The sequence below is a fragment of the Cnephaeus nilssonii genome (genome assembly GCF_951640355.1).
Source record: "Cnephaeus nilssonii genome assembly, chromosome: 6".
NCBI lineage: Eukaryota > Metazoa > Chordata > Mammalia > Chiroptera > Vespertilionidae > Cnephaeus > Cnephaeus nilssonii.
The window spans coordinates 35,668,127-35,692,401 of record NC_137077.1 but is presented as its reverse complement, the minus strand read 5'-3'; positions in this window follow the sequence as shown (position 1 = coordinate 35,692,401).

Here is a 24,275-nt window from a genome sequence, read left to right as displayed (position 1 = left end):
CCTCCAACTTCTTCCCCTCTGGTAACCACCATACTATTGGCTTTGTCTGTGAGGTTTTTTAAAAATATATTTTTATTGATTTCAAAGAAGAAGGGAGGGGGAGAGAGAGATAGATACATCAATGATGAGAGAGAATCATTGATCGGCTGCCTCCTGCACTCCCCACACTGGGGAGACAGCCCACAACCAAGGCATGTGCCCTGACCGGGAATGGAACCGTGACCTCCTGGTTCAAAGGTCAATGCTCAACCAACTGAGCCATGCTGGCTGGGCCTGTGAGTTTTTGTTTGTTTGTTTGTTTGTTCACTTAGTGTTTTCAGTTTTATATATCCCACATATGAGTTTTCTTGACTTAAACAAAAAAGGACGGAGCTAGGACCAGAATCCCAACTCCACTTTCAGTGAGAAAGGTTAAGAACAGGAAATAGTTATAATGAAAGGTATCTAGATTTTGTAATAAGCCAGGCTCTTCTCTCCTTTTCATTATCAATGCTGAGCCTTTTTCTCTGTTACACATTTCTATCGACTGAATTGTGCCCCTCTTCCCTCCAAGTTATATGTTGAAGCCCCAGCCCCCAATGTGATTGTAGATGGAGGCTTTGGGAGGCAATTAGGCTTAGATGAGGTCATGAGTGTGGGGCCTTCGAGATGGATTAGTAAATGACTTTATAATAATAGGATGAGAAAGAGGTCTTTCTTTATCATGTGAGAGCACAGCAAGAAGGCAGCTGTTTACAAGCCAGGAAGAGAGTTCTCACTAAGAACCAAATTGGCCAGTACCTTGATCTTGGACTTTCAGCCTCCAAAACTGTGAGACAATAAATGTGTATTGTTTAAGCCATCCAGTCTATGGAGTTTTGTTGCAGCAGCCTGAGCAGATTAATAAAACAAGGATTACAATGTGGAATGCACTAAACCTATTTCCCTGCTTTCACTCTATTTCCTCTTATTATTACGGAGCTGCTGACACTAGCACTTTAGGCCAGAACAGCTACAAGGAGTGGCCTCTGTTTCTGTAACACATGGTGTTGAACTGAATTCTGATATTCTTGAGTGACCCTAGAGTCTGAACTAGGTGAGCCCACTACATCGTAAAGAGACAGTTAAAAAGATTCCTGCGGGCTTGCCCTGACACTAGAAACAACCAAAAAACCACTTTCAAGTGACTGTCACTCTCCTCATCCTCCATTTCTTCTAGAGCTTGGGTGGAGGGTGGTCATGATTCCTGAAAATATTCTGGAAAGCAATGACTCTTGTAAATACCTCTTTTTTTTTTTTTCAGAAGTACATCACCAAAGCTAAAGAGGTGTCTCATGTGCCCTTGGAAATGGAATGGCCTGGTTCTCCCAACTTTCCTAGAGAATAAGAGCTTGGACTTACCAGAAGGGTCAAAGCCCTGAAAGAATCCCTTCTTCTACCCCTTTAGACATTCCGCAGAAACCCCAGGAAATATACTGCATGGATTTACTTTGTTTGCAGCCACCCTTAAACTCAAGGATTTGGAGGAATTCCTTCCAATGGTCCAAAATTTCTGTGCAGGATGGAAGTAGAGTTTTTCTTTGAAAATATTGGGACAGCTAATTGATAGAATGTTGGAACAAAACCCAGGAGTGTTATACTCATCTGCAGCTCTGAAAATAGAAATCCTCCCTCCTGATGGTATGGTTTGTGGTCATGACTAGCACATAACTGGTATTAAAAATGTAATGAATCAACCAGTGAGATGGAGACAAGCTGAAGAAGAAAGGAGCCCACCCTGTACTATAATCTTTCTGAAAGTAAAAACTACAGAAAATGTTAACAGTTGGCTTAAGGCTACATAAATTCTGTTGTGGAGCTCTCCATTCTACATTTGCTTGAAACGATAGTTGTTTGTTGTGATAGGATATATAATTGCTTGGGAAGAATCCAAAATTATTTAGTACCTTCAACTACTTCCATGGGGACCCCTAGTACATCTCTATTTTATGTATTCTCTATATTGCTGCGCATGACTTTGGCCATACATCCCTATGCTGGTGAACTGTATTAGATCACAGATGCAGCATTAAACCTCATTTTCCTTTATAATGGAATAGCTTGTGGTGAGGGTTGGGAGCTGGTTGGTAATATATAGGACATATTTTCAGGTATGCTGTTCCAGATAAAAGAGAAGGAAGACCCTATTCAGAACTCTGTATACCAACTCTGCCTTGCCAGTAGGGGTAGCTGCTGAGCTGCCAAAAGATAATATGCTGATGGAGAGGTCCTTTCAAGTCCTGTGAGAGCTTAAGACCTGGTCCAACATTTCCAGTTTATTTCTGGCCACTCCCCCTAAATTATGTCTTTCAATCATGCATATCTACTCATCATTGCTTTACCACATTCAAATTTGCTTTTGTTCATGTTGTCATCTCTCTGCCAGGAATGTTATCTCCTTCCCATTCTTCAAAGTCAGATGAGATATGACCATCTCTGACCACTCATTCCAGAACCCCTGAGTGGAACAAATCCTCCCTGGACAATGTGTCCTATCTATCTATCTATCTATCTATCTATCTATCTATCTATCTATCATCTATCCATCCATCTACTTACATATCTATCTATCTACCAATGTATCTGTCTCTCACACAGTGTTGCAATAGGTTTTTTTTTTAATCTATTTATTTTCCATCTGGAATGTGAGGTTTCTGAGGACAAATTCAAGTGGTATCTGCCGTTCATCCTAGAGCCTGGTCTAGTTCCTACTCCAAAGACACTCCCCCGGACAAGGAAGAGGACACCATTGTGAGATCATGTTGGGATTGATTACAGAGTCCATATTCCAAAAGATACCATGAGCTGAGGGCTGAAAAGATGTTTATGTTTCACTGACCCATCCAGGAAGTAAGAAACACACTTTCCACTGGACTACATACAAGCATATTGGTAAGTGTGAGGTAGGTGATTTCTGTTTGAGTCAGGACGCAATATTCACAGGATAGGACTGGCAGGGGAAATTGGACAATTAACATGATTAGAAACATGAAAAAGAGAGGTACTTAAGGTGCCCAGGCCATGCCCTGGACAGACGGTACACACATGTCTGAAAATTGTCAATAAAAACTGTCATCTCAGGCAGAGGAAGCCTGGGCTGTCTAGAGTCATCACTCCAACAACAGAGCTGATTTCACTGCAGTATAATCTTAGTGCTGCTGAAGGAATTATTCCCCACTGACTTCTTTCAGCACCAGGTAGTTTTAAGAGATGAGAGAGAGATGGGAAGGAGATTTCAGAATCAGAATTCTTATAACAAGGAAGAATTTTCATATCAAAACCTAGCTCTGTTTGTGCCAAGTGTGAAAAGGCATGAAATAGCTAGGCATGAGCTATTCCCCAAAGACTTGTCTTTTACTAGAAAGAACTTTGTAAATGTTAATAGGTATTAGACTAGCTGGAAGCAGATTTTCTCTGGGCCTAGAGACATAAAATAATCATCACTTTGTCTGATTCTAAATGGGCTTAGAATTGATTTGCATTATAAGAATTCCAAATTCCCACTACTCTGGGAAAGTAATCCAAACCCACTACTTTTCATTCCTGGTTGTTTCCTGCACATAGAACTCCTTTGAAATTCTGCACCAAATGTGGAGAAGGATACATGTGAGAAAAAGCCTGACAAAATATTGCATCGGCTCCTCCTGCATGGTTCCACCCCAAACACTTGAGGGTGGGTTCCATTTCAGCTGGTTCACAAGGGTGTGGCTGGAGTCCAGTCGATACACAAAGGGAGGAATTCAGGTTAATAATACAGTCACACACCACATAACAATGGATCACATATACAATGGTGGTCCCATAAGATTATAATGATGCTGAAAAATTCCTGTCGCCTAGTGGTGTTGTAGTTGTAGCTGTTGCATCATCATAGAACAACATATTGTAGTTACCTACAGAATTTAGTATGGTAACATGCTGTACAGGTTTGTAGCCTAGGAAAAATAGGCTATCCCATATAGCCTAGATGTATAATAGGATAGACCACCTAGGTTTGTGTAAGCACACTCTCTGATATTTGCACAATGACAAAATCACCTACCAATGCATTACCAAAATGTATTCTTGTTGTTAAGCATTGCATGACTGTAGTCCTAAGAAAGCTTGAGAGAGGAGGCATGGTGTGTACATGGGACTCAGGACACACATCAATACTACACGGCATGTCATAAAAACCCTGAGCTTAGAATTTTATAGTGAAAGGGACTTCAGAGGTTATCTTCCCCCTACTTTCCAGTTAAGGATCAGAATAGTGAGTTAGCAGTTTTGAGACTAGACACCTGTCTCCTGACTTCCATGGACACACTTTCTCACTGTCACAAACTCTTTCCAGTATAGGACATTCTAACTTTTAAATCTTTTACATGCATAAATGGAACTTAATGCATATTGCAAGCCTCTTCATTCACTCATGGACTCAACAAATAGTAATCGTCTGTTATGTGCTAGGTCTGTTCTAGCTGCTGCTTCACATATTTCAGTGAACAAAACAGGCTAAAGGTTTACACTTGCAGGGTTTATATATTTTAGTGGGGTACTTAATGCTTGTGTACTAAGGCCCACCTGTCAGATGAGGAAATAGAGGCTCAAAAAACAAAAAGTGGTTTCAGAAACAAGCTAATTAATGACAGATTTGGCACTAGGATTAAGAGTTTTTGCTCCAAATTCATGGTTCCATCCCAAAATGTGTCCAGAACCAGAAGAAGGTGTTCGCAGAGTCCTTTTTATTCAAGTCAGGCTGAACTCTGCCCAAGTTTGGAGGCTGTGCGAGGAGGAAGAGACAAAGGATTTCATTTAAAGAATGTAGATTTATTAGGTTGACTTCTGAGTCTGCATCATTTTGATTTCTTGGTGACGATTATAGGTTGAATTGTCTCCTCTGAAAAAAGACACATTGAAGTCCCAGGTACCTCATCTGATCTTATTTGGAAATAAGTTCTTTATAGACATAATCACATTAAAATGACATCAGTAGAGTGGACCCTAATCCAGTAAGAATGGTGTCCTTTTGAAAAGGGGAAATTTGGACATAGGGACAGACCCTCACAGAGGAGGAGGATGTGAAGACATAAGGAGAATGGCATCTATTAGCCTAGGGATGCCTGATGCTGCTGAGGCTGGGAGAGAGGCACAGGAGAGGTTCTCCCTCACAATTTCAGAAAGAACCAACCCTACCAATGCCTTGATTTTGGACTTCTAGCTTCCAAAACTGTGAGGCAATAACTTTCTCTTGCGTGGGCCAACCAGTGTGTGGTACTTTGTTATGGCAGCTTTAGGAAACTAATGCAGAGACCCTAGAATGTTCATTTGCTTCATGTTCTTATAATCTAAAATCACTTGTATTTTATTTTTTTTTGTTTATTCTCACCAGATGATATTTTCCCACTGATTTTTAGAGAGAATGGAAGGGAGAGGGAGAGACACACAGAGAGAGAGAAAAACATCCATGTGAGAGAGACACACCTATTGGTTACCTCCCACAAGAGCCCCAACCAGGGCCAAGGATCAAGCCTGCAACCGAGGTACGTGGTACGTGCCCTTGACCGGAATGGAACCAGGGACTATTCAGTCTGTGGGCCAATGTTCTATTCACTGAGCAACACCGACTAGGGCTAAAACCACTTTTTAATGAGAAAAAGTTCTTCACACTCCTCTGAATTCTTCCACATTAGTCAGGTCAGAGACACAGACTTTTGAGGTTAGAGTGGAAGATAAACCAGTCTCAGGAAAGTGTTATACTGATAGAGACTGTCTATCCCACCCACTTCCCCAGACCAGTCACTCACACACTCAACACTTCATAGCTCTGGGCAACTGTCTGAAATGATGGGAGACCCAACCCCAGAGATAAAGGAGGTCTGTTCTCTTACTGTTTATTGTTAAGTCAGATATTTTCAAAAGTTTTAACTATATGACTCATGCAGTTAACAAACCCATACAATGTGAGAAGATGTACTAGTAAGGGAAGAAAATATTCTGATTTCATTTACACACACACACACACACACACACAATCTCCAAATTGATGACGAATCACAGAAGAAATATACATGAACTTTCCTTCCTAGTGCACTACCTTGGAAATTCATAGAGAAGGGCCTTTGCTTACATGCTCTCAGATACCACCAGTCAAAACAAAATGCTTTATTTATTGCCATAAATCAGTGTCAAATTTAGGGATGACTAAGTTTGGTTGCTAAAAGGATGAAAAATATAACCACTTGCTAGACTGAGTAAGTTTCTTCAGGAAATCCCAGGTACATAGCAGATGCTCATCATAATGTTTGTTGATTGGAGTAAACTAAAAGCTAATGAAAAAGTGAAAAAGAGCCCTCTTTATTGTAAGTCAGAAAGGCATGGAGGGGTGAGACAATGAATAGGAAAGATGAGAGATGCTATACTGAGTGCACCCACATCATAATAATGAAAGTCCATGTTATAATGCATTTCACTGCACAGGGTTGTTCCCAGTCGTCTGAATACACGTGATTGTTTACAGGAACCTTGCTGAGATGCCCTCAGGAGAGCACTTGAAAATGTCCAGCTACATGTTGGTATCTGGCAGAGGTCAGTGTTAAGCCTTTCAAGTGATTGTATTTGAACAATCACATTCCATTCCTCTTGTGCATCTCAGAATTGCCATAAAACCCCGATGTGAGACCTGCAGTCCCAGTCGCTTGTATCAGTCCACTCACTGCAACACTTAAACCTAACTCAAGGGTCTGAAGCACCTGCTTAGTGCATAAGCAGTTCTGTAGGTGCTACACAACACAGCAAACATTAAAGTAAGGACATCAGTCATTTCAATTATGAACCAGAGTTGACTGAGTGGCTCCGTCTTGGTGCCACCACTGTGACATCATCTTTTTCCTTAGTTTTCATCTTTTTTCTTTCTCAGAAGAACATAATGGTCAAGAGCACACACTTTGGAACCAGAATGCCCAAGTTCAAACCCAAGTTCTGCTACTCACTAGCTCTGGTGACCTGGGAAAAGTCACTTAACTCCTCTATACCTGATTTCCTTGTATTAAAGAAGGCAAATAACAAATACCTATATCATGAGGCTGTTTCAAGCATTAAACGTATCAATATACATAAAATGATTGGAACAGTTTCTGCTAAATAGTATCCTCTATGCAAGCATTTGCAATAGTTATTACTCTAGGGTGTCACTAGATAATGATGAAAGATGGAGGAAGATCAGCAATATGGAACAATATTAATAAAGAGACTTAGAAATCATCCCAATGTCCACTAAAAGGAAAAGAAAATTTGATAGCTGTTGACACATCTATTTTCAGACTGAAGACTTCAAAAGGAAGGTGTTTTGTGGCAGAATACACAGTTTCTTACCAAGGAAAAGGGGACAAAGTATTTGTATTCGTTTAAATAGTAGCCTCTTGCTGAACACGGCTCTACAGTTCAGCACTTGGGGCAGATGGTAAAAGCCACATGCTTGTGGATTTTCCCACTTTTTCCACACTCGCAGACTCACAACCACTTTTGGTGCCCGTGGTTTAACCTCTGTTTCTCTAACTCCTGTTTATGAGTCAAGCGGTTTCATGTCATCAGATTGATGGGGAAAGTGTGAACAGGGGATAAGGATGTGGAAGCAGTTTCCACACTGGACCGCAGTGTGCCAATGCTAAAAAGGAAAAAGGAAGTCAAAGCCTTTGGGCTTTGAGGGTTTGGGTTTAGTTAACTTTGAAAGCCCAAATGCAATCAGAGTAGCTATCTAAGTATTTAAAAGGCATTATTTATTGGACCATAAATAAAGGTCTCAGTGTTGGTGGAGGCTGAGATGATGATGGTGGTAACCAAGCAGGGTGAGGCTGGGGTCAGAGTCAGGCAGCCAGATTCTTGATAACCTCTCTCCCTTTCGGCTTGGAAAGGGTGTGGGTCAGAGTTCACCAACAATGGCAGCATCCTGTCTGGTCATGACGAAGCTCAGTAATGAGGGCAGCAAGGACACTGTGAACCCTACAGAACTGTTTGTTTCAGCTGGCATGCTTATGCAACCATTTGCTGATGAAAGCGTCTGGAAAAAAATTCTATTCCCTATTTTTTGCTCCTGCTTGACCCCAGTAATGTCAAGTCTCTGAATTCCGTGAAATCATAGCTGGTCAGAACTCCCAAAGCTCTCAGAGATTTTGCCCCCAACCCCCACCTAATTCTAGAGGCAGAGCAACAAAGCTTGAAGAGACTAGTGAATAAGTTGGGACCTGGAATTCAGTTTTTCTGGCTCCTGAAGAGGAAACCTTTTACCCTTTCCTCTGTCCCATCCACACCTTGTTGAATTCTGGTGAGCTTCTGCTGCAGAATTTTTGGAATAGAATATTTTTCATCTCTAAATTACCCACAGGGATAGTTGGCAGCAATTCCAGGGTCAAAAACATAGTTCCTTCTTGGGGATGTTGGTATGATCTTTTTGACCCTGTTGTGTTATTACTAAGGAAAGTTTAGCAGCCCTGGCCAGTGTGGCTCAGTGGACAGAGCATCAGCCTTCAGACTGAAGGGCCTCGGGTTCGATTCTGGCCAAGGGCACGTACCTTGGTTGTAGGTTTGATCCCCAGCCCCGGGGTATATTCAAGAGGCAACCAATCTATGTGTCTCTCTCACATCAACGTTTCTCTCTCCTGCTCTCTTCCTTCTGTCCACTTTCTCTAAAAATCAATGGAAAAAAATGCCCTCAGGTGAGGATTAACAATAAAAAAGAAAGTTGATCAAACTTTTTTTGTCTGGAAGACTGAAGAGCAAAATAGTATTAAGTGGGAGGGTGGTTTATGAGAAACTTCCATGTTAAAAAAAAATTCTTAACCTCCCTAAGTACTTTGAATATTTAACTAAATCAATGGATTTTCAAAAAATCCAATCTACCTCTGCTATAGTTGAAAATGATGTCCCCCTAAATTACCTCATTTTATCTTCTTCCTAACCTACTACCATTTCTTATTTTGCTGAATAGGTCTAATTTTTCTTTCCATTTTCCTTTACAGACCAATGTTTATAAACTTCTCATTTAAATATTTTCCATTATAACTTCTCAAGGATATCCACATCCTTCTTAAATTATATTTTGCATTACCAGATGTAAAATTTCATTTGAAGAGTTCCCAGGAAGGAAGTGAAACAGTAATAATATAGTAGTTATTTATGTATATTAAATAACATAATACAAATAAAATACATTTGGCAATTTTCAGAGGTGAGAGCGTACTGGGACTTCTGTTGAATTTCTGTTGAACTCAGTATTGAACTGATGATATAGCTTTTTCTCCTTTCAGTTCAAATACTATTAATTCATGTGTGTTTTTTTCCAATCCACTCATTAATGGCATATTCCCAAAAATAATTTAAGGAAATTTTATAATGGAGATAACATTTGGAAACAGTATTCAAAAATCAATAGATGAAGGATAGAGATAATTATTTTCAAATCTTAGATAATAATACAATTAAGCATAAAATTTACTTGTGAATTTCCTAGAAGCAAGGCACAAAAAGGAAAATTTCTACTTTAATTTTTAAGATTACTTTTCTCTAGGAACAAACAAGATAAAACATCTCTGCTCATAGCTCTTGGCTTGAATTTTTCAGCCTTTGACCCAATGCTTTGATACATTCCGCACCTCAGAGGCTCTGGGCTCTTTGAAGATGGGCTTAATTTCTTATATAACTAGTTTTTACTTAATGCTGTTGAATGAATGAATGTTACTTACTCTGGTTTCCCAGAAACTCTTTATTAGGTCTTCATATTTTCTTAAAATATCAAGTAACTGCATTAATGCTTGAACAGTTTAGACTTCTTACAACTGAGTGTTTGAGGTTCAAGTAGCCATTGACCATATTTGTGTATTTTCAAATTTCATTTTGTAAAGGTACTTGTAAGGATAGTTGTTTTGGTTGTTTTATCTGCAGTTGTGTGTAATCATACCCTGGTCTACATGAGACCTTCCATACTAGTTAAGGATCAGGATGAAGTTGTCAGATCCAGAACTGCGGTGATGCAAAGGTCTTGTATATTAATTGTTTGTTTTAAAAAGCCTTGGTATTTAATGGCTTTGTTTTTTAGGCCAAATCAATATACCCTTTATAAAAAACTTTGCTATTAAAGGAGCTTTTTCACCCTTGATAGCCTTAACATGAAGAAACACTTAGAAATCATCATGCCCAATATATATAATCTCTAAAAATCTCATTTTATTTTCATTATAAGTTGACCCCAAGTCTACTAACTAATCTAGTTTTTTGTTCCTCTAATACATATAGCAATAATAAATAAAATGTTTTAAAGGAGATAACTAAAACAAAACAAAACAAAAACCCCAGCATGCTCAAAAACAAAATAAACTTAAAAAAAATTAGAAACAGAATTGAAATGCAGAGTAGTAAGCATCATGGCCTGCACACCCAACAGTAGGCATGGTAACCAAGGAAAACCAATATGGACTAAAAGTTCTCTGTGCAAGGTAGAGGACCAGGCCCAGGTTAGTGATTGAAATTAATGCCTGGAGAGATGCTTCCTCCATGTCAAGATAGGTTTCAAAAATAGAGATCCTCTATCCCATGATTAAAACGCCAAAATGCACTGTTTTACATGCGGGAAAAAATTAGTTTCTTTATTCTTTTTGGAACCTTAAAGGAATAATGGCATCAGACCTCCTCAAACTTCTCTTTTCTAAGTTATTTTGACACTGCTAGTACCTTTCTGCTCGTACCTTTCTCTGACTACCATGACACTGTACTTTCTGGTTCCTAGTTGCCCTCTTGAGTTGTTTCACTGGCTACTTTTCATCATCTACCTCCTTAGGTAAGTATTTCTCAGAATTCTAGATTTAGGAACCTTCTTTCCTTTAACTAAGTTCTTTCCTCCTGGAGCTTCAGTACCTCAGTGTCAATGACTATCAAGATTAATTGCTTTCAATAAAATTGAAAAATAATCAAGTTATTGGCAGATGGTTATTAAGAAGTATTTCTATGGTATATCACTGTGTGATAATTGGCAACAAACTCACAAGTTCAAAGTGAATTATGTTGCTATCATAAAAGCCCTTTCTTTATTTTTTAATGAGAACAAGCTTTCTCAGCACTTACAGGCATAAGAATTCAAAATGGGAGTGGAAGTAAGGCTGACACTACTCATTTTTACAATAAATAATAGCCAGACACATAAACTCAAAGGAAAAAACAAAAAGCCCTATCCATCCTAAATACAAATATATTTCCAATAAAATTTTATTTTAATAGTTAATACCTTCCCAAAATTGTTAATATATTTATAATCTGATCAATTTTATAATAATAATTATAACTTAATACATAAGAAAGCATTTGAATTTAGACTCTCATATAAAAATAATATTTAAAAAATAGAGTTATATGGTCTTTTGGTTACATGATAGGATGAGCAATAAAATAATTTCAAGTATAAAAACACTACATTAGAAAACAAAAACTATGAAGAAAGTGGAATAGAAATATAAGTTCAAGGAGAAAAAAAATCCCCTCTATCTAAAAGCACCTTTTTCATTAAAAAAAGAGAAAAAAATGTAATGGATGATGGTGTTTATAAACCTCCTATGCTATTTAGATTCCATTTGGTTTATTTACTATCTAAAACATCAGTGTTATAAACCATCCTAAATTATATCTTTTGCAACTATTTAAATGTTTGTTGATATTTTTAGATTTCAACTTGAACATGTTTCAGAGGGTACATAGCTTTTCCAAATATGTTTAGGGAGTATGAGAAAAACAATTAGAGGAACGCTGTTCACTTCATAGGCCTGTTTTATTGCTGGTGCCCCTCATCTTTGAATGCCTCTTTGGTAGTTTTAAATCTCTATAAAAAAGCTGGTTAAATTAAAATTTTAAATTATTTTCAATATAGATTTAAATAGTTCTCTTTACGCCAAGAGAAATATATACATCACACAGTTCCTTCAGTTAATTCTAGCTTCCCCTATTTTATTCCCTTTTTATGTGAATAGTCAGATTTAAAATTTCCAGGCTGCAAATTTACAGAAAATAGGTATCTCCATCAAAGCACACACACCCTTTTAAGCTCTTCCTAGATGATGATTCCTAAGAAACTATGTTTTTCCACCAAGTATAATATCCTAGCTTCTGGTCTCTGCAGCCTCAACTAGTCCTTCAAGCATCGATGCAAATGTTCTCCCTTGAAGCTTTTACCATACTCTCAGGCGGTCAACCACTTCCTCTTAGGTGCTTCTATAGTACATAAAACCCTTATGCTCAGGTCTAAAGCAGTGAATATACAGTTGATCAAAATCACTTTAGGTATGAGTTCAAAGTCAATGTGAAACTTAAACTGGAAAAAAGAGGTGGAGAGACAAAGACCACTGTCCTGGACACAACACAACACAACACAACACAACATGACACAACACAACACAACACAACATGACAAAGACTAGCCGTAGAAGTAGGCCCAGTTAGGCAGGCTCTAGGATTGTTGCATCAGACAACTTTCCCATTGTGATGATATCTGGAGAGGAGTTCAAGCTGAGAGAGAAGATTAATAAAGTAAAAGCAATAGGAACTGAACAAAGTAAAGAGGTAATCATTTTCCATCCAGGGCATTCACGGAGGCTGGGGCAGCCATTAGCATACTTCATCTTGTAAAGCTGTGTTTGTTTACCCACAACTGGCGGCTTTGAACCCTTGCCGAAGCCTGGTTTAGAAACGCAAACCCATAGAGAAACTTTCCATCTGCTTACACATCCCATCACAAGACTGACATTTTCTGTTCTGTTTGTTATGGGCTGGTGGGTGGCTTTAATTTGGTTTTGCCTCCAGTCCCCAAGTCCCAATCTTTGCCAATCTAGATGCAGGCAGGGAGGGAGAGAAGCGGGGGTTGGGGGGGAGGGAGAATACATATGCATTTGCATTCACCAACTAATCTCAGAGGTAACTTAATATTGCTTCAGGTTGTCCATGTCTTACAAATCAGTTTCATTCTGGGGATTGTTTACACACCACTTCTAGTGTGTCTCTAATAAATTAAAATCTGCCAAAATGGTAAAAATATACTGAAGATAGAGTGAATGCTCTACAGCTACACAGAAGGGCCATTCTTCTAAGAGGAAGTAGGAAAAGCAATCATAAAATTTTGAAAAATTATGCAGTAACTTTGTACTTATTGCCCATCTGTATTCATTACAATGATCTACTTCATAGACATATAAATAGAATGGGAGAGTAACAGATCTGCAGTGTGCTCTAGACATGGCTCTCAACTTTAGTCAATGAAATTCAATTAGAGTCTTTAATAAAGAAAACTCTGAAAAGGCCACGCAGTTGTCTGCATATTTCTTTATGCTGTTCTGAAGTCATTCACTTCGTTTTCTTCCAGTGCTTTCTCTTTGCTCAGAAAGTCTCTTTTGTAGAGAGACCAGAAGGCACATTTGCTCAGGGTTGCTGGGGGACGTGGTCACATTAGTGGCCTCATTCTCAGTAAGCACTGAGCTGACCATAACACATCTTCCATAAGCAGCTGGCTGAGGTCGAGCAGGACATCATGCTGAATGTTCTCTATAGAAAAGGACCACACAGATAAGACCATAAAATTGCCAGGGATTCAGAACAGGTTTTACGACAGGCACGCTGATCAAAAGGGCTTAACCAAGAGGGTTTTTAATCATGTTTGGGCATTGGAGAGTTCTCAGGTTCAAAGAAATGGTTCTGTATTTTGTTTAGTTTTGGCAAACCTCTCTTTTCTTCAATAACCTCAGAAAAACAAAGCCAACAGAGTGAGGCCATGCTAGATTTTCTTTCTGTGTTCAAGCAAAATATACCACCTGGAAGAAGTCTTTTTTCTTACAAGCAGTACTGTATATTTTTAAGACTATTTTGGATTGGACATGCTCATTTTTGAACACTTACCCCTTTGAAACTAAACCACCTTTAAATTGTGCAGGGAAGCACACAAATTTACTATTGTGGAAAAAAAATGTTCTAGTTGTATCTTTTATTGTTTTGCAAAGCTCAATGTCAAAATATTTAGCATCACTGTTTTGTTTTGTTTTTAAATTCAAAATACAAAAGTACTAGGTACTGTGTAAAGCGATAGTGTGGCCTAGGAAAGATGGGAAATTGACAGCCTTTGCAACCCAGAGGCCAAAATCTGAAGGAAGATGCTAGGCTAACTCCGGCTCATTCAATACACAACTGCTTCCTTGAATCCTCCTCCTTTTTTCTTCTTTTTCTCTTCCTTCTTCTCATTCCCTATATCCTCCTCCCCTTCCTTCCGCTCCTTTCCTCCTATTATAGTAGATCGTCAAACACATGCAAACTTTGAAAACTCTGCCTAATTCCCTGGTAGAAGGGGTGCAGATGGTCTTCCTTCGATTACTCACAAAAGTACTGCTCTCTCAGTACAATATCCTCCTGAGACCTTCTAATATTTTGTCAAATCTTTAAAAGAGAGAGGAGGAAAGGAAGAAGAAATCTCTACCTATTTTTCAGATACTTCTTTTTTAGTTTTTGTAGAAAAATTTTTAAAAAAGAGTATACATAAATAGCAAAAATAGGTTAGGCAGTTGGAGTTACAAGAATTATGTAGTACAGCACTTAATCACATAAACCACTAGGCAGGGGGGAAAACCCCATCTCAAAGATGCCACTTAATAATCACTGAGGGTCAGAAAGAACCCACAAGCATCCCAGAGTCTGTGTCCTTAGCTTACCTCTGGTTTGGAAGGTGGTGGGGAGGCAGTAGAGTGCAAGCACCGTATGTAGGCTTCATCACTCTTTACAGGTCTCCACAGAGCATTTAGCTATGAAGCCAATTCAGGAAGAAGGTAGAGCTTAGATCTCTTTTTTAGTTTGATAAATTTGTAGGAGACCCCCGAATGGCTATTTGTCTTTGTCTGTTCGTCTGTTTAGCTTTGGTTTACTTTATTTCACCCAAAATTCTGAGAGTTCATCTGGAAAAGAGGTAAGTCTTGAGGGAAATTTTGAACGAAGGGTAAAACAGGAAAATTTCAAAGTAGGTGTTTGTAGACCATGATCTCGGCCATCATGTGGTAGACTGGGAATGGGGCAGGGGTGAGGGTGAAGAGGTGTGAGGTGAAGAAGCTGCAGAACGCTGGTCAAAGCCAGGACACAAAGTTCATCCAGCCCCAAATAAACCTTCACAAAGGATTAGGAAGAGGCATCCTAAAACAAGAAGGCTCAGAGGACATTTGAAAATCAGAGGTGGGGAGAGGGAGCAAACTTGATGGATGGAAACCAAGAAGAGAAGTTGGCAATGCATGGATGGGCTTAAGCATGTGAACTTTGGGGTGGCAATGAGATACCCACATGGAGAAGTTGATAACCTTCTTGCAATTCGGAAGACTGGGTTTATCATGTAAAAGTCTACTTGAGGAAAACATGATAACATCCTTTATATTCATTCATTCACCAAAGTGTTTGGTCCATTTAGGCCTGTAGTGGGTCTTTTTACTCCTTTAGGGATCCTGTAGAGACTCAGATGATCTTATTCACACTAATAAGCATCGCCTTCTTCTTCTCTTAAATCCACACCCATTTGCCTCTTAAACATCATGGAAAGGGAATGTGACATTTTAGAAGGTGTTGTGCTGACAGCCCCACTGACCAAGGCTCCCTCTAACTAGAAAGGAGAGCTTGTGCTATAGCTATTAATTAAATGTTCTCTCTCCAGTGTCCTTCACAATGTGTTAACCCAGCTAGGTGGGGATCATGGGATAATTCAAACGCATTCAGTATCAGTAAAATACAGATCACACTCTAAGTGTTATTTCTCCTTCATGTGTCTGTCTGTGAAATTCTTAAGGGCAAGGGCATTGCCTTCTTCATCTTGGAAGATAAATTTGTACTGACTGATCAAAGGACTGTATCCAGCATAGTTCCTTAGAACATAATAGGTTCTCATTAATTGTTTCTTTGATGGATGGAAATTATTTGGCTCCTGAAACTAAGTATCCAGAAACAAAAGTATCTCAGTAGAAAACTTCAGAGTAGAAATGTCTGATTAGGCTTGAGTGATTTTTTTCTTTCTCTGAAAGAGCATAATGGGGGTCCCTAATATCTGCCTCTGAGTTTCTAGAATGCTCTGGGACAAAGTTGTTACCACTATTTGAGCACTCATAAAACAAGTAAAGATTCATGGTTTTCTTTTACATACATGTATAATCAAACACATCCTCTAGCTTTTCTTCTGGTAGCCTCTGGAACAAGCCAAATGAAAGCAAGTGTGTAATATTATACGAAAGTTTCTATATCATATTAATTCTTTATCTATCTTTATGTTGTAACTATTTTTCTATTGCTGAATTTCTGTTATAAACAGATTTCTCAAATTCAATTCAATGTAGTCAAATTTATTGTTCTACTTTGTATGGTTTATACCTTTGGTGTTCTGTTTAGAAAGGTGTAAGGTATTATACACACACACACACACACACACACACACACATATATCTATATATATCTATATATATATATGGTTCATAATGTATAATATATATATATATATATACTAACTTATGATTACTTTACAGTTTTAATTATTTCATATTTTACATTCAACTTATTTGGAACTCAACTTGATGAGTTAGTGGGGAAATATAACTTTATATATGATTGCCCCAAATGTTTAGCCAGTTGCTGTAAAACTACATATTAAACAATTCAATATTTAATTACTAAACTTTTATCTATATTCAAGTCTACTTCTGTACTTTATATTACATTATGAGTTTCTATATGAGTGAGAACATTGTTTTATATTTTTTAATTTTTAAAAAATATTTTTTTTATTTTTCAATTATAGTAGACACATAATATTCTATTAGTTTCAGGTGTACAATAGAGTAATTATATACATATAACTTATGAAATGATCACCCTGATTTGTCTTCTAGTCATCTTACACCATACACAGTCTTATAATTATTTTGTACTTCTAGGAGCTGCAACAATGTTTAGTACTGAATAATCACTAAATCAATGGATAAAATCTCGAGCCATCAGACTTAATAATTCTATTGTATAATACATCTGAAATCATTCCTCTTCCTCCTTTTCGCCACATTGTCTGCCTTTGTTTAGGTCCTAATAAATATGGTCTTTTTTCAATGCATCTTATACTGGAATAAGGTTCTAGTAACTTTCCCAATAAAAATCTGTAAATGACTATTTCATTTCATGTTCCATACCTTTGAGGGCCACCAAGGCCCTGAGCTCAAACAGGTGAAACTCTTTGTAGTTTCCCAAACATGTCTTGTTGGTTTGGTTTGGTTTACTAATTTTTAAAAAATCCTTGCCTTTGTAGAAGTTGTATACCAGTAGCTTGGTAGGTACTATGATAGAAGTTTGGACAAATAGATTAATAAGATTGGTGGGGAATAGAAAGTTAAGTGAGTTTTGGCCAAGATAAACACAGCACAGAGGTGTGAATTAGCACTTATTCTGTCCCAGAACCACAAATCATTGAGAATGACGAGGGTACAAGAGAAGGTGACAACATAAACGAGGCCCAAATTATGAATGCTTCCGCATGTCACACTATGAACTTTGAGTTTTTGTACAGGAACATGGAGTCAAATTTAAATGTGGAAATATCTTGGTTACAATTTTTTGGGTGGGAAAAGTTAAATTGGATAGAAGCATGCAGGATGGATTGACAGAGAACGAGTCCAAAAGCCAGAAGCTAAATTAATAACAGAGTCTTCAATAATAGAGGTGATATATGATAAGGGTTTGAGCCCAGGCAATAGAATTGAGAGTCAGAGGAACGGATACATATGATATTAATAAATAAAACCCCTTAAGATTTTGTGACTGACCAGGCATGAAGAATGAAAAAAAGGAAGAGCTAGTAATTGATCCCCACCCACCACCATTCCTCATTTGACTAATTAGGTAAATAGTGATAGTGATGTTCTTTTCTAAGATGGGAAATGCAGAAAGAATATCTGTTTGGGGAACTGTGGGGTGATGGAGAAGAAAGAAGAGGCAGTATACTTAATGTTGGACATGTGGAGAGTTTGCAGAAGGGAGTTGTCTAGAGTGTCAAATGCTCTCCAGGGGCAAGTCAGAGATCCCCGTTTGGACTTAACTGTGAGAGGGTTTGTCTGTTTCTCCCAGAAGCTGGGAATTCAATGGAGACTGTCAGTACAAACATCTCTGGCCAATGAGCTTAGGAGTGAAGGGAAGTAGATCAGCGGCTACAGGAGGCACATGTCCTACACCTTTTATTTTGCCATGGAATTCCTGAGCATTAACACTGTCACCCAAGCCGGAGTGTAACCTCTTTGAGGCCAGATATTGTGTCGTGGTTTCCTGGATGACCAGTTCGTTCTCAAAACCCTCAAATTTTACAAGTTCCTAATCCTCCACAGTGTCTATAATTATCCTGGTACTCAGGCAGTAGCATTCAATTAAAGAGTTGTTGAAATGAATATTGTGGATAGCTGACTCACAACACTGAACTGGATTATTCAAAATGTCAGTGCCTCAATTTCCTCCTCATCAACAGCAATTATTATTGGAGTTCTTTTAATAGTAAATTGAACATGGAAACGTTGTCCTTGCTGTCAAGAAACGTTCCCATTCATCTACTTAATGAAAAGGCCAGTCTCCCTTCCTTCCTAGAAATATTATGAGGAGCAGCTCACATCTGAGGGCTAGCTTACACATAAGCCCCACGACACGGCCAATACGTACAATCTCCCTTCATATATTATGCGCTCTGGGTAGGTATAACCACGAGTCAGCTAACCGCACGGGATGCTTTCAGGTCTGGCACGGGGGATGGAAAGCTCGCTGCATCAGGCTCCTCTGTGAGTGCCTGCACGCTTTCTGGTTTCAGGCTGGAAACGTCCCGCGGTGCGTCTGGCCTGGCCAAACCCAGGAAGTACTGAGCTTATTAAAATTGAAAAACAAACCAAAGTTGTTTGGAACCTCCCAAAACACTCACATTATGTCTGAGAGGGAAGGCTCGGATTCGTTTCTGATTTGACATGAGCACCATACCTCAGGAAAACACAAATAGTGCGGGGTAACCTTACGAAAGGGCTACACCCTTGTCTTTGGTCTTGTGACAGTCTTGCAAAGCAGCCCCTGTCCAGGGCTTAGAGGAATTTAGTGGAGCTTTCGCTCTTCTTTCAACTCATTTTTGTTAGGTTGTCATAGGAATATGTGTTTGTGAAAATACTTTTAGGCAGTTTGACATGAACATTCTAAAGCATAGCTGAGGGGTACCTTGCCTCGGGCCCCGCCCGCATGTGGAGGCTTGCTCCGTCCTGGCTCTGTAGTTGGATAAATCTGCCTATAGTGGGCCCTGGGGCAGCCCCCAATCTAGCCTATTGCTTATGAAGAGCCAGACCACCCAGGGGTAATCCACAAGCATCTGTGAGTGGGTAATCAGGAGTTGGCTAAATCAAGCTGATGACCAAAAATGAACCTACTGGTCAGGAATGAAGCTTCCGAAATAACATACAAGGGTGTGTTTGCCTGCAAATGAAGTTTAGATCATCGCAAAGAATTATAGAATTATCTAGAGCTGGAAGTAACCTGAGCAATCATGTAGCTCCACCCCTCATGTTTTTCACATGAGGGAAGTGAGGCACAGAAATGTTTAGGTGAATCATCCAAAGTCAATAGCCGTTAGTGATGCAGCCAAAATGCAGAGCCTTGAGCTGACCCCTCTCTCCTTTTCAGTGCTCACACACACACACACACACACACACACACACACACACACACTCCACACAGTTATTTTTAAAATAGCTTGTAATTCATTAGAGATTTACAGAAACTAGTGCTGTAGTATATTATATAAAAGGTGTAGATGGCCTCTAAATCCTGACATACCCACTTTTATATAGTTTGGAAGTTAGAGGTAGCTAATTTAATTTACATAAGATAATAGGGCATTCTGAGGAGAAAATGGACTTCGACCCTTGTCTTTGAAATCCAAAAAAATTGAAACATAGCTTAATCTGACATGGCCCAGTTTCAGGGTCAAGCAGAAAGGGAAATGAAGTTACCGAGACAAAATTCACCTGAGACAGAATCTATCGTGATGGTGTACCAGTAGATACCTGGTATCCAAGGACTGGGAAGAAAACAGCTGCCTAAGCCAACACCTGAGACCCAGCCATTCTAGAATCAACTTCTGAGGAAGTGACTGCGCTAATGAATCCATAGAACCCAGGACAATTTTGACACAGAATGTCTGGAACCCAGTGTTCCACAGAGAAAAGGAGCCACCTTCTAAACACTGTAAGAAACTCCTACATTCTGAGCAGAGATGTATTTCAGCAGCAGGGACCGGAGCACAAGACTGCTATCAAGCCACATTTCTGAGGGCAGCCACGGTCACAGCAGGCACCACACCAAGCTGTGGTTTCACCATTCACAGCTACAGCAAGTGGGTGCCAAGGACTTTCTGAGCTTGTAGTTGAAGACCCAGGACTACTAGGATTTTAAAAGGAGGCAACAACAAGCTTGGCTTTATCAATGGTACCAGAAACAGGTGGGAGGGGACTCTGTTTAGACTGTGATTGTTGTTTTTTTTTAATATATTTTTTATTGATTCCAGAGAGGAATGGAGAGGGAAAGAGATATAGAAACATCAAGGATTAGAGAGAATCATTGATCGGCTGCGTCCTGCACACCCCCGACTGGGGATCGAGCCCACAACCTGGGCATGTGCCCTGACTGGGAATCGAACCATGACCTCCTGGTTCGAAAGTCCATTGAGCAATGCCAGCCAGGCTAGACTGTGGGTTTTAGTGGTGTCCCCTGGTCACAATTACAGTAGGACAGGAAATATGGATCACCTAGTCTGGGCAGTGAATATGGATTCCTCCAGCCCCAAAGGAATCCAACTTTAATCTCATGTGACTAGAAGTCAGCAATCAATGCTGGGTCTTTGGACTTGATTAAGCACCCAAGGAGAGTCTTGTATGTGTCAGGAGAAAATGGGCGTGAGAGAAGACTGGTCTTCTTAGGACATTATTGCCTAGGGATACTGTGTGTCCTCCAGACAAAGCAGGTTATGCCAGTGTAAACATTTTACTCAAGGTCATGACATTTCAATTCAGCAGATTCTTATTTCTTCTAATAAGAATGATCTGTCTAAGCTCTTTCTGAAGTCTGGTGACTCTGTGCCTCCTCAAGACATTTCTTCCTTTCTTATAGTTTGACTATATTTCATCCTGCAACAAGATTCCAATCCCGAAAGGCTTTCTTCTTTATACATTTGATACTGTCTCTATTAATAAAGGGACTTCTTTTCTAAACCAATTAAAACATTCATTGCAGCTCCTTGAGTTCACAAATGGAGCATAAGAAGAAAGGGATATTCTCCAAATCAAGTCAGTGGTAGGTGTTTAACAAATTCACTTTGAGGTAAAAGAGACTGTTTACTTATAGCTATGTTTTCCCTTATAGAGGTGATAAAATAGTTTTCTTTCATTAGAGTTCATTTCCATACAAGATTTTCAAGCCTCAACGAAGGAAAATTGTATATTTTACTGCCGTGACATTCTTCTTAGTCTCAAGTGTCCATTTTAAATGTCATCTCCTCTGCAAAGCCTTCTACAAAAACTTTATTTGCCAAAATTGTCTATTTTCCCCACATCCCCCTCATCCCCGATTTTCTTTTTTCTTACCATTAGATGCAATAAGAGTGTATATGCACCTGTTTCCCCTCTTACAGTCAGTTTCTTGAAGGCAAGGACCGTATCTTATTCATCTTTGTAATTCTAGTATCTCTCATGTAGTAGGTGCCTTTAAAAAAATCTTGTTGGATTTCATTAAACCCTATATAATAGTTCAAAAATATAGAATTAGTTTTCAAATGTCAATTTTAAATGGCTATGAGTCTCTGTCTTGGAGAACCAATGAATTATTTAGGATGTAAAATTTTGTGGAATATGGAACCAAACATATCCACTGAATGGTTTATTACATGTGGATTTGGGAAAACCATCATTGTCAGATTATGTCCATTTCCCACCCAAAATATGATAGTATTTGCTCCACTTATGTGGATTAAAAACATATTCTAATATAAATGAAGGTATTTTTGTAAGTAGTAACATTCTCTTTATAATTATTTAAGTTATTTTAATTTCTCTCATGTATTTTTATAATCTACCTGTGACTGTTTCATTATTTCAGTCTTTAAAATACACAAAGGCTAAGAAACAAAAGAGAAATGTAGTTTAGATTATGCATTTTACCCATTTGATGCTGATACTTATCCTGTATGTAAAAAGTGTTTAATTAAAGTTATAAAATCAAAAATTACTAGTAAGATTGGTTGCAATCTATTGGCATTTTTTCATAGCTATTAATTATTATTATTACTATTTCACAGCTTTAGTCATAAGTCACCTGTTGTCTGAAAGTTGCGAAAGGGAATTTATTCTTTTCAATTGACAATGTTATGGACTATAACATCAGTGACTTTAGGATGCCAGCCAAATCCAGCTTTCTCCTTCTGCATAGAGCTGCATGACCATGTATGGTGGTGTGTTCTGTAAAAAATTTCCAACTTACTGTTATCTGTAAGTGCCACAATTCCATTGTTAATATTTTTGCTTTAGTCAATTACATTTTAAAGAAATTTTTTAAATGAGAAAAAAAATGTTTTTACATTTACCTACTTATTTACGATTTCTACTGCTCTTTTTGGTATAGATATAAATTTCCAGCTAGTACAATTATTCTTCTACCTGAAGCATTTTGTTTAATATGTTTTATAGTAAAGGTCTACTGGGGATGATGACCCCAACATTTTTGAATCTGCGAAATTATTTATTTTATCTTTAATTATTAAAATATAATATTGCTGGATATAGAATTCCAGATTAACTTTATTTCCCCACCATAATTTAAAATATGTAAATCTATTGAATTCTGTTTTGCATAGTTTCAGACTAGAAATGTGCTCCAATTCTTATCCTTATTCTTCTGTACATATTGTGTCTTGTACATTGGTAGTTTCTAGAGGTTTTTTTTTAATAGTAGTTTTCCAAATTCTGTATGTTATCTTGCATGGGTGTGTTGAGAATCTTAGATCTATAGGTTTCTAATTTAACTGTTGCTTGTTAAAATATTTCTTCCCCACCCTCTCTTTTTAGTTTCCAATTACATGTGCTGTCTCCCACAGATCACAGAGGCTCTGTTAAAAGTTTTAGTCCTTTTTTTCCCCTTTTTACTTTATTTTGGATAGTTCTACTAATACAGTTTCAATTTCACCAATCATTTCTTTCATAATTTCTAAATTGCTTTTAATCCCTTACAGTAAAAATTTTAATTTGAGGTATTTATTTTTCATTTCTCAATGTTCCATTTGGAACTTTTTTATGTTTTCCACTTTTCCATTTATTATGCTATGCCTTCTTTTAAATCCTTGAGCCTTTTTTGGTAATATATTAGATACTTTAAAGTTCTCTTCTGTTAATTCCATCATCTTTGTCATTTCTGGCTATGTTTCTATTGACTGGTGATGTGTTACGTTATTTCTATTTTATTTATTTTTTGCTATTGTGTCATATTTTTCTGCTTCTATGTATGTATAGTGAGTTTTTATTAGATTGTGATTTTTATGTTTTCAAGTGCTGGATTTTATTGTATTCTCTAAAAGCTATTGGCTTTTGTTTCAGCAGACAGTAAGATAATGTAATCAATGTATTCTTTTTATTTTTTTAAATCCTCACCCAGGGATATTTTTCCATTGATTTTTAGAGAGAGTGGAAGAGAGGGGGGGGGGGGAAGACAGAGAGAAATATTGATGTGAGAGAAACACATTGATTGGTTGCCTCCTGCAAGTGTCCCGACCAAGGCTGGGGCCGGGGAGGAGCCTGCAACCGAGGTACATGCCCTTAACCAGAATCAAACCTGGGACCCTTCAGTTCATAGGCTGATGCTCTATCCACTGAGCCAAACCAGCTAGTGCACCAATGTATTCTTTTGAGGCTTGTTTTCAAGTTTTTGAAAAGGATGTCTAGAATAGCTTGGATCTAATGACAGGATAGGCCCACCATTACAGCACGGCTTTTCTGGGGTCTTTACTAACAGCTCAGGTGTTTAACAAGGACTTTCTATTCTGGGCAGTTAGAACTGGAATGTCTCTCTCATCTGGGTGAACTCTAGAAACTACTTAATTTAAAGCTCCCCAATCCTTTCATGGTCTAGTCTCATGGGTTCTACCCTGTGCATATGCATAATAGTTATCTCCCATCTAAAAAGAC